This window comes from Oryza glaberrima, chromosome 11, assembly GCF_000147395.1.
Source record: "Oryza glaberrima chromosome 11, OglaRS2, whole genome shotgun sequence".
NCBI classification, from domain to species: Eukaryota; Viridiplantae; Streptophyta; class Magnoliopsida; order Poales; family Poaceae; genus Oryza; species Oryza glaberrima.
This window is the reverse complement of record NC_068336.1, coordinates 23,182,255-23,188,799: the sequence shown is the minus strand read 5'-3', so window position 1 is coordinate 23,188,799 and position 6,545 is coordinate 23,182,255.

Genomic DNA, 6,545 nt, shown 5'->3' with positions numbered 1-6,545 from the left:
ATAATAATAATTCTAAGTTCTACCACCACAACCTGCTAGTGTGATGTAAATTCTGAGTGATTCCGTAGCAACTATATATTTTGTTAGTGTGATAATTACTACTAGTATATTTTTACTTTTGTTTGTCTCTTGTTCTATAAGAATTGATCTATATCATTTCAATATGAGACAGTCAGCTATGTATGATGCTTACTTTAGCATCATATATATTTATGTTCGAAACCATGGCCGTCAATATTTTAAAACTCCTAATGGCTCATCAATGTATATCCATGTTTGTTTTTATCCCTACTTAGAGATTTAGCGGTGGCCAGCGTGGTTCGCATGTAACGTCTCTGAGCTGATAAAATGGCGAATGACGAGACCCCGTCCTCCCTCAATATGATATCTCTCTCTTCACACATCCTTCCCCTCTATTGCCTTCAATGTGCAGTGTGCTACTATAAGTAAACATTACCTCCTCGTGCACTGACGACGAGAAGGCCCTTTATCGATTCTGCGCATTAGCCTCGTCCTCTATGGTCTGTGTGGCATAGAACCATCATGCGCGCGCCGTGCGGTAGGCGAGAAGGTTTGGTGGGGGATGTAGATGGCAGACCTCCTTCCCATATCTCCCCTCCTTATGCTCCCTCATAATATTTTGGGCTACTATATATACAATGTCTCCTGAATAAAAGGGTTTATGAGGCGTGGCTTACAGGTGACCCATACTTGTCACTCTACACATTCTAGCTCATACGGATGAAAATGTTTGTCAGAGAAAAAAAACAATAAAACGTAATAAGTGATGAAAACGTACAGGAGAGCATATAAAGGAATTTTTAGCAGTTTCTAGTGGATGCCAAATTCAATCGTGTAGAAGTTTAGAACAAACAGGGGAGAGACGATGAGATTGATGACGAGCTTTCCGTGCAAAAAGGAAGGATTATTTTGTGACCAAAATCTATCACCAGCCCTGGCCCAATTGCACATTTCTATTGGCGTTAATTCAAGTCTTAACTGTTGCATGAAAGGTAGGTTCGTCCAATTAATACATACACACACGCTATGACACATTGACACGCTACTGGAGTAGAATTCGATCAGCTACTACCATATATACAGTGGCGCATACATCTCCAAGAACACACAAACACAACCTCAACCCCAGGAACAAGTACTACTATAAATTAAATCGTCTCTCGAATACGCATGCCAAAGCAGGAATGTAGGATCAATAGGATTGAGAGGTATCAGGAGAGCACTTTCAACAGAGAATGGGAGATATGGATCCACGCACAATCAGAATGGAAGTTGGTCAAGCTCTTGCGCCAACGAGTTCAGTGGCCGGAGTGCGTCGTTGTCCCGCTACATTTCGTGCAGGCCGAGAGCCTGCTGGAGTGCAGCAGAATGGGTGGCGACGCGGCATACGGTGGGAATCCAAGGCTGCTCGGCGGACGACGCCGAAAAGAAGGGCGGTAGCATCGTCGTGGTGGTGGCCATGGTCGGAGGCGAGATGGCCCAACCCGCGCTGAGGCCTCTTTGTTGGTATGGGGGGTGCTCACCCTGCGAAGCTAGGGTTTTGAGTTCGATCCCTCGCACCCGTGGTGTGTCTGCAATTTTATTTTTCCTGTCTAACGTGCATCGGATAGCCAGAAAATCGAAAGTTGCTATAGAAAAACCGAATGTAGCCATGATCAACATGTGGCCTCTTGGTGAGTAAAACTCATTTTCCCTGTAGTGATGGCATATATGATATATACATATCCAACAACACACAAAACACAACTCATCCCCAGGAACAGTTATAATTCATTTCTCTAATATCCATGTCAAGCAGGAATATAGGATAGATTGGATTGAGAGGTATCAGGAGAGCACTTTGAACAAAAGAATTTTGATGCGCATCCTTGCATGTATATTTGATAATATTCGATTTCGTTTTTTTACGAGGTTTCTTGTTTCCGAATACAATTCCAAGAAAATGAACACGAATATACAATAAGTATAGTTTCGGTCCGTTTCACAGCGTTTTTTATCCCTCAAGCGAATCAAGTCAACTACATATAATCTAATTCGATTGTTTCCATCTTGCAGTCTTTATGTTTTCTGTCTGGATTAGTAGAGGAAATTAGTTACATGCTCAAGGAGAGGCTTGCATTCTATACTCGTGTGTTTATGCATGTGTGCTCTTTGCCCAAACAGTCTTCTCTTTGTACCCATATTGTGCAACAGCTCATAACGGTGAATGGCAAATGATTAGATGCTTACTATGTAAAATGATGATTAGGGAATAAGTCCATATCTCCCTAACTTTTTATATATCGATAATAACAATAATAATAACCTACGCAATGTATCGGTTGACGATTAATATGGCTACGGTAGGAAGGGTTCAATTAATGAAAGCGTGCATGATGGCCATGTTACCGCAGGTCTCTATATATGATCATTATAAAAGCAAAGCTAGTCAATGAGAAACACAACTTGCAACTAGTTCACTTGCTTGATCACCAACTCTAATATCATTAACTCATTGTCCTTTGTAGGTTACAATTGTTATGAAGATAGATGCACAACGGAGACATAAATTTTACGTGAAAAACCCTTATAGAAAAAAAAATCACGAGCGTCGACCGACAATGATCAATATAGAGGAGTTGAGTAGAAACGCAGAGGATACAATAGGCTATTGCACTCTCCAATCTCCGTGCAGCTTACAAGAGATATATATAGGAGAAATATAGGAGTCCTAATAGACAAAGACACAAAGTTCTAATAGAAAACTAATCGTATAATATGAAGTCCTAATAAAAAATAATCCGAATATATTGTAGGACTAAAATTTGGATCACATATTTAACAACAATATGTACATTTGTCAATGCCAAACCACATGAAGCTAGATGATGCAACCGTTCAATTACGTAGGAGCTAGCTAGAATTGATAGGCATCAGGAATGCATCTACTACCAGAATGCACAATCTCAGTAAGTAGTCTGTTAACGACTTGACATGAGTAAATTGTTTGCGTTCATTTGGCATTTTTTTTATCAGTATGCCATATTCTCAACTTATGACGAACTTGATGTGGACTTTTTGTGCAGGATGAAAAGGCAAACATTTTTCAGATGTAATAGAATCGCTCTCACCAGAGAGTACTTGTCTCTTTAATTAACTCTTGATCCCTTGCTGCCCAAATCCTGACTAAATGAATGGATCTAATGCATTGCCATAGTTCTTTTGATGTGTAATAAAGAAAATCTCATGTTCACTGCAGCGAAACACTAGTTGCTGTGTAATCAAAATATGAATTCATGATCCGTAGTTAGAGAGTACATATGTCGTCGATTAGTCTCTTGGTCAAGATCGCGCACACAACTTATTATTTTACCATTCTGGAAATGGAACACAATACATCCAAAAACTATCAAAGGAATATTTTGAATGAAAAACTTTAAAATGTAACTATGGTATAATATAATCAAGCTGTGGCTACACTATAGTATAGTATAAGTACTTGTAGCAATATGAGAAAAAGACAATGTACAAATTAAGCTCCACGCACATCAGCTTGTCAATGTCTAAGGTGGTGTTTGGAACCAGGGACTAAAGTACTTGTCACATCGGATGTTTGACATTAATTTAGAGTATTAAACATAGACTACTCACAAAACTAACTACATAAATCAGAGCTAATTTGAGAGAAAAAATTTTAAGCCTAGTTAATCCATAATTAGAGAATGTTTACTGTAGTATCATATAGGCTAATCATGGATTAATTAGGCTCAATAGATTCGTCTCGCGAATTAGTCCAGGGTTATGGAATGGGTTTTATTATTAGTCTACGTTTAATATTTCTAATTAATGTCCAAACATCCAATGTGACAGGGACCAACAACTTTTAGCCTCATCCAAACACCACGTAAATTGAACTCGTAAAATATCCGATCTGTACTGTAGCGAATATATATAGTAACTAGAGAGATCGAATGAGCCATCTTTTTGTGAAAAGACAACCAATATACAATAGGTTGGACGAGAAAAAAATGAACATAAGATACCATCTAACAGTACATAATATTACAAAGATAATTAAGGCATTGTATTAGTTTTATCAGCTGTATAATGGCCTAACTTTAGAATTTTTTAGATAATGAAATAAAATCCTATCCTTTACTTAACGAGCTATAACCAATTATTACAAAAATTCGTTGAACGATAACGACATGACCAGATATAAGAAGTATACTTTATATGTGAAAAAAAAATCTACTACCATATGACATGAAAGCTGGGACGTAACGGAACGCCCGGTCGCCCCGCTCCAGGCGACGCGGGCGGCTGCGAAGACGGCGGCGGCGGGGCTCCCTTCTCCCTCACTCCCGGTCAGCCGGTTGGGGCGCCGACGACACCAGAGAGCGAGAGCGCGGCCCCGGCGACGACGGCCAAATCTGGCGCCGTTGGGTTTGGATCCGGCCCCTTGGCCGGATCTAGGCTAGGACGCGCGGGTCGGCGGCGGCGTGGCGCATGGCGCGTGGGCCGCGTGGAGGCGGCGGAGTGCACGGAGGCGGCGGCCGCGACAGCGGCACGGGAGGCACCCGTGCAAAGGTGGTGGGGCAGAGGTCCGCAGCTCCGGCGACGGGTAGGCGCCAGATCCGATCGCCCCGCTTGGCCAGGGTGACCGGCGACGGGCGTCGATGCCGGCGCCGCTCCACAGACCTGGCAGGGGGGTGGTTGGCGGCGGTGATGGTGGCGGATGTGGCGGCGACGAAGTTGGCGACAAAGGCAGCGGACTGCGGCGCGTGCCGCGACGCCGGCCCTCGTCAAGGACCTCGCCGCCACGAGGGAGGCGCGGCGCCTGTCACCGTGCCCATGACGCCTTCCTCCATGGCGCCGGCGAGCCGCACTGCGCGCTGTCCATGCCACCCCGGCCGGTCTGTACGGCTGGCGGCTGGCGACGGTGGCGGCTGGACGGTGGTGGCTGACGGTGGCGGCTGGACGGGGGTGGCGGTGGCGGTGGCGGTGGCGATGGTGGCTGTGGCGGCTGGCGACGGTGGTGGCTGTGGCGCTGGCGGTGGCGGCTGTCGACGGTGGTGCAAGGCCATCTTCCGGGGCTGACGGTGCGTCGTTGTCGGCAGCGGCATGTGGAGGCGGGGAAGGAGTCCGGGTGCGGGCGCGCCGTCGAGAATTGTGGGCGGTGGCCTTGGCCGAATTTCTGAAGGGACAATGTTGTTGACCGCCGAAATCCTTCTTGTGCAGATTGGTGGTGTGGGTTTGGACAGGGAATCACGGGCGAAAGCCTTGCCGAGCCGTTTGGCCGGCTGACGACGGTGACGCTGTTTGGCGTCGTTCCCCTCCTTAGAGGCGTCGTTTTAGATTACCCCTCTCCTTTCCTAACCATATTCTCCGGGTGAAAACCTTGCTTCGTTCCGAACGAGCGGTGGCGGCAATCCACGTCGCGTCCTCCTTGGGGGCACCGCTTTGGAGAAACCTCTTCATGCAAAGATTGTCAAGCGTCTATGCATTGGCTTTCAGTCCTAGGCTTTGACGAGGCCTTCTAGCTCCACATTTTGTTTTGCTTTTCTTAGTTTAGGTCCTCTCTTTTCCTGTTTGGGGTGTTCAACTTGTCTTAAACTACAGTCTCTTCTGGAGTGAAACTTTGTAATAATTGGCTGTAGCTCTTTTTGAGCAAAGGCCGGGATATTATATTCCATTATCTAAAAAAAATGACATGAAAGCTTGCATACCATGTGGTACTCATCAGCCTCCACGAGACAATTTTGAGCATTAATTGAAGTCTTAACTATTGCGCGATAGGTTCGCCCGGCCCAATTTATATACATATGAACATGTTATGTTGTGATATACACTTGTGCAATAGAGTTAGATCAGCTATCTACCATGAGAAATGAGCTAAGCAACGTACTGGCTGCCGGCCGGATCAATCTACACCATACATATATACATTCCCCAACAACACACAAACACAAATCATCCACACACACACATGAACAACAGATACAAACCGTAGTGTACGTCTCTCTAATTAATACGCATTATGCCAATTAAGCAAGATATCAATAGCTAGGATTGAGAGGCATCAGGAGAGCACCTTCAACGGGTAACTTTCCATCTGCATCCCGGCTATCGGAACGGCTGCTGGATCTGCTCTTGCACGAACGAGTCCAATGGAGCTCGTCCTCGTCTCGCCGCTTCTCGTGGAGACGCATACGAGTACATCGGAGTGCAGCGGCATGGGTGGCGGCGCGGCGTACGGTCGGAATCCAAGGCCGCTCGACGGACGGGATGGACAGAAGGCGTCGTCGTCGCAGTTGAGGTCGCCATGGTCGGAGGCAAGACGACGGGCCAACCCGTCGAGGCCACTTCGTTAGGATGTACTACCTCCTTCCCTGAATGTTTGACACCGTTGATTTTTTAAACATGTTTGACCGTTCATCTTATTCAAAAACTTTTTGTAAAATATGTAAAATTATATGTATACATAAAAGTATATTTAACAGTAAATCAAATAATAGGAAAAGAATTAATAATTACTTAAATTT